We start from the raw sequence: 14731 nt of genomic DNA, 5'->3' as shown, positions 1-14731 counted from the left end.
GTTCAGACCCAATGCAAAACCCACAGCACAGTAGTTCCTGCAGTAATGAGCGGTGGAGGGAAGGGGGGGGGCGGTACCAGGTGGGGTGGGTCTCAGGCGAGGCTGGTCGGAACAATTAAGGCTTACTGGTGCCTTCGGGGCCCTGACAGTGTTTTGCTTCAGTAAGCTTTAATGAGCAAGATCTCTCAGTGACCACACTGTAGCAACTGAATATTGAATTGTAAGATGTACCAACAGATTGTTTACTTGAACCAATGGAAATCTGACCCATCTTACAGTGAATTCTGCGCACACTGACATGAAATCCATAGGAAACTCTGTGGGAAACACCACTCTACAATTAATAAGCTGTTCCAAATTGCATACTCTGATGTCTCTCTCTTTTGGCTTGCTTTAACATTTTCATTCTGAAAATGGACTGTGAGGTTAGCTGTTCTGCAGGATATTCTGCCATCACAGATCACATCCAAACCCAAATCTGGAAGAAGGAACAACACAGCAAGGGAGAGGTTCTAAGAGAGCACTTTTAAATGTGAGGAACGCTGAAAGTCAGGGGAGTACCTAATCACTTCTAGTTTGTCTCTTCCCTGCTTGCAGGGTGTGTGCTCATGCCTGTGGGTGTCTCTGAACATTCACACGTGAGCTATATATGTAACACTCCAGTTACCAGCTCCTCCTTTAGCCTTGTTACAGATCCTCCTTGTAGTTTGCAGTATGTCTCCTAGGACCTCCCATACTTCTCACAATACTGTTCTCTGCAAATACTGACCTTTGGCTTTCCCAAGCCAAGGAAGAGCTTATATTATCTATGTATGGGATTTGGAGAACAAGTCTTCAAAACATGTAAACATCAGAACAACCTCTTCTCAAATAAACAAAATGTACAGGACAATGAATTGCTCCTTCACGTCCAAGAATCCATCTCAAATCCTGAAGATAACTTGTCTATCCTTTCCATATTCTTACATCCTTTTTTAAACACCCTCATACAGTATCTCAGAATAAACTGAACCACCTATCTAAAAGCATTCATCTTTCCCTCTTGAACTACACTATCTCATTCTGATGGTTGCACTGCACCTGAAGTAAAGCCCAGCCACCAAAGGAAAGAAAGTACCCATCAAGTACATCATCCCTCTACTTAACAGGAGGGCAGCACTGCATCACAGAACATAAAGAAAAGCTCAAAACAGTGGACCCTCCATTTCAAACATGCTCACTTGCCAGTGGTTTTGCAGGCCATTGGAGCTGCTTGTTTGAAAAGATCAAGAAAAACATGGGAAGAACAAATCCTACCTGGGAATGATCACTGTAGCCTCAGTCAAAATGCAACTAACAGAATCAGTTCACAAGTCAGAATCAGTCCACACTGGCTCAGGTGGCCTGATGGGTGGCCTGAGAAATCAGGTGTGATCTATAATGAAGTGAGCTGAACATAGAATAGGAAGGAGATTATCTGAGTGACTGGCAAAGTGAGCTCAGGATAGCTACAAACATTCATTCTTCAGCTTCTGAAGCACAGCTCTTTACATTTCATCATTGCTCCATACTTGTAACACACCTGTCTGACTTCTATACACTGTCCTTCAACCCTTTACCCCAGGCTGTATCTGATGTGGGGCAATTACCTAGATTTTGAGCTGCTCAGGGAATGGAACATCTTTCCTAAACATCTGAGCCCCTGAGATACTGGTGTTGTGCTTAATGAATTTGTTGCTATATGCTACCTCATTTCAGATAATAAATGTAATAGAAACCTCTGTAATTATAAGTAAAGGCATGTATTTTTATAAACGCATACTTTCATAAAATATAAAATTACTTTGAAACTTAAAACAAATCACACCAAAACAGTAAGACAGTGAGCACAGCATTTGCCCTGAAAAGGAAAAATTCCTGCATGCAGTCAGGGAGAGATATGCCTGCATACATATCAGTGCAGACAGTGTAGCGACCTGAAGTGGCAGTATGAAACTGCAGAAGGAACGAGCTCTTTCCCCCCACTTCTTTCTATTATGCTTCATGTAGTGCTATTGAATCAACAGCGAGATAGGAAGATTCATCCACAGAAACAGGAGCAGCTTTTAAGTGCCTCTACTATAAACAATACCAAATGGAAACAAAGGCACAAAAGTGAATGTCCCTAACAAACAGTGCTGCCTATTAATATTCTTCTATTGCTGTCAAATTTTAGGAATATCATTTTCTGTGGTTTTTTTTTTCCCTGTTGTTTTCATCTGCCAGGAACACCCACTGAGGGCAGTCAGCTAGCTAGTGTTTTTGGCAGAGGAAAACTACTCTACAAAACTTGAAGCCTACATTTCTCAAGAGTTCTGCTCAGCTGCTGTAAAATTTGATGGGTGAAAACAGTATTTCCACATCCACACTTTTGCTGACAATTTCAGACATTTTTTCTGACCTTCTTGTGCAGTGAAATACCACAGTCTCCTTCCAGCTCTAAATCAAGGAACAGCCAAGAAAAAAACATAAAAATGCTAACCTTATTGTGGTGGTGATACTGCCTTCATTAGTCTGCTTTTTTATCAGTTAAAACATTTTCCTTGCTAACACTGGATAGCATCCGTAATGTAGGCTTTAATGAGACTGAGCCTTATGTTTGTTTCCCAGAAACTGATGGATGTCATCATTTGCTATTCCCCAAATCATTAAAAAGGGCAAAAGCAGAAATGTATGAGCTCCTCCCAGCTCCTGCACAATGGTTGACCTGCTTTTATTGGAAAGCAAGGCTTATGCAGTGACAAAATCTGTCAGTCCCCATCTTTTGAGCAGGTTCACCTAAATTCAACAGAAAGGCTGTGCTCAAAGCTTTTCTCCCACCCAGATCTTTACTTGTCTGCTTCACTGCAGACTCACTGCAGCCAGAGCCAGAATCACGTGGGCAATGCAGATTATCAAAAAAAATGCAGGACTGAGTAAAGGCTCTGATTCCAGCTTATCCCAGCTGCACAGGTAGAATCAGCAATACACTGCCAGATGTTTGATGACTGAGGCTGGATAGAGGAGAAACACTGTGTAGTCCTCACCAAGGGACAGGCTACAAAATAAGTCATTACCAGGTACCATAGGATCTGCACAGCAGAGAAATGACAGAAACATCCTAACAGGAAAAAGTCACACTTCAATAAATCCTATCCTGTCAAAATACTGGGTACAAATTCATAAAATATCAGGCTTCATTTGCTCCAGCACTCAGAGAATTATTCATTTAACACTATTTTCTGATGTGACTTTAATTCTCATATTATTTGATAATTTAGCCAATGTGTTCTTTGCACTGATAATTTTATGAAACATTCAAATGATAAGCAGCAAGTATCACTTAAGACATCGGTGCTGAATCGTGTTTGATATATGGTTGTTTTGAGCGACTGAGTGTCTTGATAACGTGTTTGTTGATTATCCTTCTTCACCCACATACCCACTAACTTTTTTTGTTAATACTAGCTTCCTGTGTGTTTTGGAAAGTGTAGGCCTGACAGCAACAACATGAGTTTAGCAGTCACTGTGCAGACACCTGGACACTACAACAGTGCTCTGCTCTAACTGTTTCCCTGCTCTCTTTGAACAGTGACAATTAATCATGTCAAATTGTGCCAGATGCCAAAGCAGTTTTGTGATGTCAATAAATATTCAGAGGAGACTTGCTTCAGATGAAGACAGAGATTCATTTCAACCAGTGATCTAAGCGGGGTTCAGACCTAGAGGTAAAAAAAAGGCTGTTGGACTAATTTACTGCACATCCTCCATTTCTGCAGTCCTGGGAATATGAGGTCATATTTTAGGAATGAGAATTAATATATTTCACTGATTTTAACACATGGTGGCCTCATCCTGTCATCTTTGTAAGTTGGAACGATTCATTGGCTTTCATTAAAGTACACATGCGCCACAATTTCAAGACAACATATCTGCTATATAAAAATAGAAAACTTTCTCCTGCCTTTATTTGTAATGCTTTGTAATGCTACTGTACACTCCAGTATCTAATTAAATAAAATTTCTCTCATACTGAACTGTAGATTCTGGTCAACAGCGCTGGTTAATTCCCCTGACAAGATATTTCAGATTTTTTTTCTCATCCTTCGTCTTCACAGCAGATCATTTTAATTCCAGCTGAGACTGAGTGAAGCAACGCTGATTTCCCCAGATGGTTCTGCTTTCTTAGACAGAACCCCGATGGAATGATAATTACAGCTGAGGAGATAGGCAAAACTGTGAAAGAAATGGTAGAAAAAAACAATAACTACATTTCACCGGCATGCACAAGTTAACTGAAGGGATCATAGAATTCGTTACGGGCCTCATGCATGATGCTGCCAGGTTGAGGCATGTTTTTCATTCATTAGATTTCAGTAGTCTCTTCCATATCTCTTCTCTAGGATTCCACAATGATTGGCAAATTCCTAAAATAAGAAAAATGCTCTTCTTTCATACTTCTCCCATGTGAGAAATGAGGCATATCAGCAAGGGAAAAGCCATTTATTGGATTATCAGAGATGTTACTTCTTGATATTTCCTTCAGGAACATGTGAAATTCTTTTTCATTTGGAAGCAGCTTTGCTATGCTCCCCATGGGAGTACCATGCATGATCCTAGCAGCCTAAACCAAAACAAAATACATAGCCAGCTGACATGTGGGTGGGGTCTGGCTGTCTCACTACCACTGACAGCACAGAATAAATGCATACAGTATTTGTCTGATCCAAGTAACACTGCAAGGCCTCACAACACCTTATACACACTCTGTAATAGAGAAAAGTGCTGCACACAGTCCCCATCGGTGGACATTAAGTAAAACACTGTTCTGGTGGAAGAGACTTGGGGAAATGGCTTTGTACACTCATTTGTCCTGATTCTCAAATATTTTCATTTCCTGTGAAGTTGCTGCCTCAACATGTAATTTGTAACAACTCTTTCTACTTGCAGGTATCCTGGGATAATGATGAGTAAGGCCAGTAATCACCCTGAGAGGTGTCCATGAGAGCTCCTCTGATTATGCCCATTTCTTTCCTTTAAAAGATTTTCCATGAGGCATCCATTAGCAGCATGGATCCCAGAAACAAGAGCACATGCTTGCTTTCTTCCTGCTCCTTGATAATGGAGCACAAAAACAGCTTAACAGGGAGTGCTCATGGCATCCAAGTCGTCTGTTAAACAGGCGAGTCAGCAGAGACACAGCCTTGCAGACATCCACGTGTAAAGCATCTGCATAGAGCAGGGTTGTCTCGTATCCCCCACTGACTTTAAACTCTTAACTAGAATGTACTACAATTTATCCTACCCTCCAGCTGAGCTAATGGAGGGGCAGGCTACTCCTGGGATCATTATTATTCATTATTATTTTATAATGCCTGCTGGTGTTATTTTAACAGCTGCTCGCATGAAGGAATACATAAAAGATAGGGCACCTTTGTGACACTGGCACTAGGCACATGCTTAGGGAACAGAGAGCAAGGACAGGATGATGCTGGGTCTCTGTGGCAGTACAAGCATTATCTCTCTGTACATCCATGCTAATACCACGCAAATTCTGTGATTACAAGCATTACCTTTTAAAAAAATGAACTGAGCTAGCCTACAGTCAAGCTTGGTTTCCGTGCATGCTGGGGACCTGCAGCTCCAACTGAACTGGAATTGCAGAAGGTTTAGCAGACAGAGGAGAATTACTAGGAGCGCAGGGGGAATGGCAAGCCTATTACATGGGCAGACTAAAAAAGCCTGGTTTTCTTCATGTAATAAAATGAAGGCTGAGAGGGAGTAAGATTGCTAACCACAGGCCAAGAAAGCAAGGCAACAGAAAAGATAAGCACTGGGGAGGGAAATGAGCAATATGAGCTAAAGGACAAAATCAAATAGTTCCAGGCTGGCCATGGCTAGAAAGTACCTGTTCGAACAGCATAGCTTCCAGATAAAACCTGTCAGTAGGAGAAATGCCAACAAAACATTATGGTTTTTACAATGCGGTTTGATCCATTTCTGTAAAGGGTTCTCTAATTCCAGACTTGGGATAGGAAAGCACCAATTCAGGTGTCTGAGGAATAGAGGTGATCTCTCCAATCCTGTGCTTCTACTCTACACCATCCACCCCACACCTCAGAATTACTCACAGAAAGGTGCCAACTGGCATGATCACTGTCTTTTTCATATTGCCTACAGAGAAGAAGTCCAGAGACTTTTAATAAGAAAATGACCAGTGATTGAGTGAGGTTGTGCAAATGACACGGTTACATACTGTACATTCACCTTTGACAGGGGAAACAGTTTTCAGATTCCTAGTTCTGATACAGCTTAAGACAGCAATCTTAGTACTAACAGGTCCCATGGTGTGATTTTTCCCTGCAGAAAGCAAATGCATTTCAGCCTTCCAAGATTCAAATAAAGACAGGACAAAGACACAAAATGCAGGATACAAATACACAAGCCTGCTGGAATGTTATAATGTTTCTGAATGAAAAGCATTTTCTATAAACTCTCTTAAGTTTATGCTTTTTTTCATAATGTAAAGCTAACACAACTTTAAAAAAAAAAAAAATATTTGCCCAGTTTAGAAATTTTGTCTTGCACAGGGAATTTTGGAGGCTGCAGACATGGCCTGATGAAAGCCAGATGAAGGTAGAAGTACACAATAATACATAGGTAGGATAACAGATTAAAAGCTTGCTGGAAGAACATGAAAAAAACATTTTGGGAACAAACTTAAAAACAGCTGATTGGTGCAGTGAAAAACATCATGGAAAATTGGAAGATAAAGCTGTGAAAGACAAGTGGAGCAGGTACTTCCTGAAGCAAGAAAGAAATGACAGAAGTTGAGAATGGGTTAAACAAAGGGTGGACACTCTAAAGTGTTGTGATTAGAAAGGCCCTGCACAAATGAAGGGATAATATAAGAAAGAAGCTGAGAGAGGCTGAAGAGGGAGGAAAGATTAGCAGGAAAATGCACCCATACTATGCGCACCTTAGTAACCAGATGTCTGGGAACACATAGAACCAGCCAGAAAACCTGATATCATCTTTTCCATCTACCACACAAACCAAATACTGTAGCAAGAAAGCCAAAAGTAAGAAAAATCAATTTGAATATTTTAAAATTGGCAGTTTAACTTTTCCCTTAGATGCAGCCAGAGAACTGAAAGTCACTACCATGAATAGGAGGAGGAAGAGCACAAATCAAGGATTTCACTTCAGGAAGGAAGTTACATGGTACATTAAGCTAGAAACTTTCAAATTTAGGTCCTAATTCCATGACCAACTGAGTGTTTTCTGTATGCGAACTTTATGTCAAGAAGTTCAGCACACAAACTATACTGGTATACAGACAGTATATCCTTAGCTTTACCACTCAGTAAAGAAGAGGCATCACCAACACATGCTGTTGGTTCACAGTCCAGTGTTAAGTACCCCTTTCCCTAGGCATCTGACTAGATCCACATGTAAACCCAGTAAAACCATTCATTTCCTAGCAACTTAATGGAACTTTCTGGATGGTCAGTCACTGGACTCATGTAACTTCTGTATGAATGCATCTGAAGTTGTATCATGAAAAAAGTATTTTCCTATTCTTCTTTTCTATTCACATACCTAGCTCTTCTCTGAACCCCAACAATCTCTTCCAAATCACAGCCAGTCACATTTACTTCTATTTCATGGAGAATTCGTGAGTCTGGTCTTCTTCAATCTTTACTAGAGATAGCCAAAGGCTCATTGATCCTAAAATCCCAGAACATGTAAGATTTGTGGAAACTATTCTGTATAATCTCTGGTGTGAAAAAACAAGATAACTGAAATACAGCATGACTTTTGTTCTTAGAAAAAAGATGTTTACTTTTTCTTCTTCCTGTCAAACTGCATGGGGGTTCAGAAGAACCAGGCCTTGCTGGGTGACAGAAGAGTCAGAAGAGACTTGCCAGCCCTTCTCTGCATGTCCCTAAGGGAGAAGCTGCCCATCTGCAAATGTGGATTTGCCATACGAAGAACAGCAGGCCATAGATTCAGGCAAACTGAACAAGCATCAAATTTTGGTTCTGCTGCGCTGTCTGTCATTACTTGTTGTTACTGGCATTACTTTAGAGAAAAAAGCTGATTTGCAGTTCAGTTGATCTATGTGCAAAACAGTTAACAGCAGAGTATTCCCCCGACAGTGGTAGCATAGGGGTCATAAGAACCAGCCAGGTTTCGGCTACTCTAAGCAGGAACTTCTACAAAGTGCGCTGGGTCACCACAAAGATCAGTCGTCACTCCCCCTGCACTCACCAAAGGCAGTTTTCTTTCCAATAGTCTTGTCTGTGACTCTGTTTTAAAATCACACTCCTTGTCAGCTGGCTTGTCTTCTAAAAGTCGTTTCTCCTCTCCATGGACATCAGAAGAAGCAAATGTGACATATAAATCTACGATTCAAGAATAGAGATAGTGTCAGAAGAAGAGCCTGTAACAGGTAAAAGAGTAAAGTGAGAAAAGAAACCGGAGAAAGTTGTCCTAGAAACTAATCCACCAAAATGTGACATCAATGACAACCAAGGAAAACACAAAATTTACCTAAGGTGTTACAGCTGTTTCATTAACAAAAGTTTTTTAATCCCCACTTAGACCCTCTCCTTTCCTCCAACCTCATTCCCTTCTGTTCTACCTCAGCGTTCCAGTGTTGTGCTTCCAGCAACAGCAGACAACACACACAGCATTCCAGCTCCGTCACTGCGTTGTGCTTAAATCACTTCCCAGCACTCGTTCCAAGCCTCTCCACTGACGCTTTGCCACCCTCACGGTGCAGTCAACACAAAACGCTGAACACCACACCGGGAACTTGCTACTAGGGTGTCCTGGTTTAGGCCCAGAGGTCTACTGAGCACCACGCAGCCGTTCACTCACTCCTTCCCACCCAGCGCTGGGAAGGAGAAAAGTTAAACAAAAAAGGCTCAGAAATGGAGATGAGGACAGGGAGCGGTTTTCTCACCCATTAAAACGGTCACAAGCAAAAAACCACACTCGTTAGGGAAAGAAAAGAACATCACTGTAATGCAAACACGAAAAAAACCCAACACTTAACAGACAGAATGGGACAGTGAGAAGAGTTACCACACCTTAAAACACCTCCCCCGCCCCCCTTCTTCCCGGGCTCAGCTCTGCTCCCGATGCCTCCACCTCCTCCCCAGGGGCAGGGGATGGGGGTGCGGTCAGCCCTGCTGCTCCCTTCTCCAAGGAGGGGGGAAAACGTCTGCATTCTTTCCTCTGCTCCACGTGGGGTCCCTCTCACGGGAGGCAGTCCTCCACTGACTCTCTCCCCCGTGAGTCCTCCCCACGGGATGCATTCCTCTCAAAATGCTCCGGCGTGGGTTACCTCCACGCATTGCACCTCCCTGCGCCGAACCACAACAGCGGGGGCTGCTTCTTCCCACAAGAGCCCCGGCCTAGCACAGCCGCCTGCTCCGGCGTGGGGCCCTCCACAGCCCGCAGGAGGGTCTCTGCTCCACCGGTGACCTCCGTGGGTGCAGGGGGGGCAGCCCTGACCTCTCACCACAAGATACGGGAGGGTGTCTCTGCTCCGGCACACCTCCCCCCCCTTCCTCCTCCGTCTCCCTTCCACTGACCTCGGTATTCACACAAGTGTCTCCCTCATAACTCCTCCCATGTTCCCCTTCTTAAATACATTTTCACAGAGGCGCAGACACAGTCGCAGAGTGATACAAGGAAACGATCACCTACTTTGCAACTTATTTACTTATAGCAACTTATAATGATTTCTGAATATTGCTTAATAATCCTGCTTGCCCTGACTCTTCTGTGGAAGCTTACCAAGGACTACTGTGTTCATCAAAACAAAGCAGTTTTCTGTGGAAACTTACCAAGAATTACTATGTTCGACAAAAATATGTTTCTTGTCCTTGGAAAGCAGATGTGCTCTAACTAGTTTAGGCTTTTAATGAATAGATAGCCATATATGGATGGTAGAAATTGATACACTGGTACTTTTAGATAAGATAGAATGAGTAAACTGGCTGAAACCACTCTTGTTCAAGAAATTGGCTAAGAGAATCTGCTCATGCTCTGAGGAAAAGTACAAGGTGAGAAAGACAACGAGCCTTCCTCCAAAAGACCCCCGAAGACGACCACCAGGAGCCAATGCGCAGGTGCAAAGATAACATAAACTGCTGACACCAGCCTTTTGAACTAACCCAGCCTTACTTCTGAATATGTATATTTGTATTATGTAATTCAATGAATATGTATATCCACACCCTATAAGTTTTTGGTAAAAGGTGCTGGGGGTGTGCAAGCTTTGTGGAGAAATCCCCTTGCACTCCGGTGCCGGAGTAAACATACTTGCTTTATAACTCTTTGAGTTGTAGAGTCTGTTTCCACGAATCAGATAAAACTGAGCCCTTTCCAGATACTTTGCAAAACAGGAGGGTGACCAAGGAATTCACAAACTCTAGAGTATTCTGGCAATGACAGCACTGCCGTGGGATACATGGGAAATAGCTCAAATCTTCATTCTGCCTCGAGTTTATCATTCCAGACAATGCAGTCAGGAATTCAAGGGATCTCCCAGGATAGTTCCACACTCTGGGATGTACTAATTTTCCCTTGGGGAAGAAACAACAACAAAGTCTCTTACATGTGAAATGATCTAATTGCCCCTCAGTCAATTTCTGTAATTTAGCTCAAATATATTTCTGCTAAACGTTCATAGCTTCTTACAGCAACATCTTGTTAAAATTTCCTTATTAAAGTTTCCTTTTATCTCAAGAACCTAATTCTGCCTGGGCTGGAGAGAAAATGGCAAAATCGGTATGTTCTAGCACTTGAATGAGTGGAGTCATCTGCAGGACACCAAATGACTGTTCTAGTAAATGGCATTCACAATTAATACACTATTGACATAGCTGCCATAAAATATTTAAATATTTATTGGCATCAATAGCTATTATGAAACCGGCTTTATAGATGTTACAGTAAAAAGAACTGAATTTCATGAAGCTCTGAATTACTAGTCTCTTGTCAGAAAGAGGGAGAAACGTATTTACAACAAATAGCCCAACAGAAGAATATGACAAGCCAAAAGCATCCGCTTACAGACAACATAATTTAAGGCAGGCAGAATGTTAATTAGAAGACAGCTCTCCCCAGGAGTTACTCAGGTCAGGGCGAACCTTCTCATTGAATCAGACATTGTTACAGGTGCCATGCAGATTATTTAACCTGTATCCCAAAAGCAAAAGAGGACTTGCCCAGTTTTCACTGAAATTATCTTTCTAATTTGTAAATTACACACTACAAGGACAAAACTGATGTTAGATACTGTAATGTGTGTAAATTTTGCTGTGACCTAAGATAGGTCATTCGATGATGAGACGATTCAGTGTTAGGAATAATGAGCAATCATACACTCCAAGCCCAGGCAGCTATAAAATGCCAGCCTTTTCTCTTTCCTTTTATTATTTCCTCTCATTTGATTTAAAACATAGCACCTTTTCATATTGCTTTGTACTATTTTCATCCAATTCCAAAACATATACAACCACAAAGTATACATGACACATTGGGCACATAATGGGGTTATAAGAGCACTTATAACTCCTTTAATTATCTGAAGGTTATTAACAACTCACAGAGGTTATTAACAACTAACAGATATTCCAGAGTCAGGGTTTCAGCTAAATAATCTGAAAATAAGGCATACATTCCCATTTTTCTCCAAAAGAGTAGAGCTTTAGCAATGGAATTTCCTACCAGCTTAGCGTACATGTCTCTTGAAATTTCCTACACGCTCCTGTTTGTTTTTGCTCCATAAATACTTAATAAGTGGCCTTTAAATTGAACTCTGGCAGATTAGTTTTGGGGTGGTTTGTTTTGGGATTTTTTTTATGCTTTGGCAATTCTACTTTCCTTACTATAAAGATGCAATACTGAAAAGTTTCTGAGGAAGTAGAATAGTGGTCTGGAACTTCTTATTCAAATAATGGTACAAATGCATGGTTCTGTTTGGTTTCTCTAGGAGTAACATACCTTACAAACTGCAATATTGTATTAAGGTACCAGAATCAGATGTAAACCAACCAGCATCTTAGATACCATGTAGAAAAGATGCTTCTCACTGCTGCAGCTACGCTGCTTCCAGTACCCGAGCTAACTTGTGCAGATTTAATTAGGGTATCTGTGCTGCTCTAAGATGGAATCTGGGACCAACCAAATTCCATTCGAACTGGGCTACCAGGTGGAGGTGGTCTGGTGGATATTAGTAGTTTTCGATATCATCCAGCTCCAAGAGTTTGAAAAACACAATTCAGTTTGCAAAATTACTTGCTAAAGCTGTGACCTGGATGTGCCCTTGTGTGCCCTAGTAGACCCTATTCCTTTAAAGCCCCAGCCTGTCTATTATTTTCAATCAGTCCAAGTTCTCCAAAAAGCAGTTCTCAAGTTCACTGGCCTATTGAGAAACACAGTATAAATCCTATAACTGAGGAGCAAGCCCACTGCTCTCTTTCCATTTCTGGGTAACCTCACTAATATTTTCAAATATTTCAAACTTCCTTTACTGAAATATATTTATTTTTTTATTCAACAATTGATGAACATATTGTGTTGCTTCTGCTGGGATACTGGCAGTAAAAAACACTTCTTGTAAATAAAGGCAACAAAGCAGCAAAAAGTATTAATGCAAAAAGAAAAGAAGACAGAACAAATATCTTCATGATATGAATGGACAGGCCATTTTTAACAGGGAATGGAAAATTCATTCCACTGGTGGCACATCCAGTTATAGGTTTATTATTATAATTTCCTTCATATCTTATGCTTCTATTTTTGAAGAGGTCTCCCCAGAGGGACCCAGGGAGATAAATGCCGCACCAAAATATTAATATACAGTTGTTCCTCTTTGGATGTGTTTCTGGTTGGAAACACTTGGGCCTATTAAGCCAAAATGCTCTTACTGCTGTGTTTCCCAAACACCCATTCCTTTTCATACTAACCAACAAGCACATGGGATGTTCAGCTGCCTTCACTTATGCCATCAGTGAGTTATAATTTCCTTTTATCTCTTCACATAAGTGTGAGACAGATGTCTGAGGTTGATATGCCCAGCCCTTCTCCTCCAGTGAGCTCCTGAAAGATGCCCAGAATGCTTTTTGTTCTTCAAAAAGGCCAGGTTTTATTGGAATATAAACCAGGTTTCTTAGGTTTTTGATCAGAGGAGTCTCAAACTGGTGTAGTTCAGGTACATCTGAGTTTGTGGGTTCAGAATGATCCAGTCACTTCTGTCACAGTTTTTTATGGACTAACTCTCAGGAAACAGGCACCAATCAGTGCCAGTGGAGACCTAATCCAGTCACGCCACAAGTATACCTCAGATTTAAAAGGCAGACTTCCCAACTACCCACTGTAGTCCCTTCTCAGAAAAGGTCTTGGGCTCTTCACACTGATATTTGAACCAGCTGTATTTAATCAATTAGTATTTTTATTAGCTCTGCTGAGAGAGATTTTTCCCAAGTATTGTCTAGACTATCAAGTATTATATTATGTAAAATATATTCAACTAGTGGAATTCTTGGTAATCGAAAGTTTAAAATCCATGTCCTGATGTTTACTTTTTCATTTTAAACTTTACTGAGCAGTAGAGTATTATTCTTCATTCAAAGGGAAAAGATGAAGTAGATTAAGTACTCTCAAAGCATTAACTTTACAACTAAAACCAAGAAGGGAGGAAATCCCCTCCTGCTCAGTGATTCAAAAAGGGTGCATGTCTGTTCATTTCTAAGAGGTTAGGTTCTGCAGGAGAAGCCCTTTAAAGAAAAATGTGGAAAACATTGACACTCTAAATGGACACCCCTGTCCTCAGTCACTAGAACTCTAAAATATCAACCCATTTATTATTTCTGCCCTGGGAGTCACATCATTTATTAACTCACAAATGCAAACATTGCAGCTGAGTTTTCACAGCTGGCTAGGATGTCAACATTTTTCCGATTTCAAGGCACCTGTGGTTGGGGATTTTTTTCCTAAATTTTAAATAATTTTTATGACCTTGATTGTTTCTAAAAATACTCACATGTACTTTTTTTCCACTATCTGTTTGTGATCGAAATAAAAATGTGGGGGTAAAGAAAGGAGGGGGAAATAAAACATATTAGGAAAGGAACAAAATAGTCCCAAAAGGTACAGACTTATACCTTGGGCATATATTTCTCTATTTCTCACTTGCCTCTTCTGCAGTGTCCGTGTGGGGAATATGAAAGCTTTTCAAACATACTTAACATAAATTATGCTTTTGAGAACAGGGCAGGTAGAACTAACTTAATTTCTTATAACAATTTAAAAATAATCTGTAGCAGAATCAAACCATTGAAAATATTAGGACAATTTTTAATAGATTTACCTGGAAAGGGTAGTAAAGAAGGCCATACATAAACAGTGGATTGTGGTGAACATTCCTGTTGTACTGTTTTGGGCAGAAAATTTATAAGCCCCTTTTCCTACAAAGGAAGGTGTACTTGGTATTATTGTCACAGAAACTCATGAAAACAGAGATCTAGATGAATAAACACACCTAATGCCAAGGATGATTATTATACAAGAATATTGCTGTATAATTACTGCTTATATATATTTGTTGTGTTAATAATATTATATACATACAACAGTGCAAAATTGTCTCACAGTGCTTATCAGTAAGACATACTGCCATCATTAGAAAATATTCTGTATGACTTCTAATGAG

This window comes from Strix aluco, chromosome 3, assembly GCF_031877795.1.
Source record: "Strix aluco isolate bStrAlu1 chromosome 3, bStrAlu1.hap1, whole genome shotgun sequence".
In the NCBI taxonomy this organism is placed as follows: domain Eukaryota; kingdom Metazoa; phylum Chordata; class Aves; order Strigiformes; family Strigidae; genus Strix; species Strix aluco.
Note: the sequence above shows the minus strand (reverse complement) of the source record.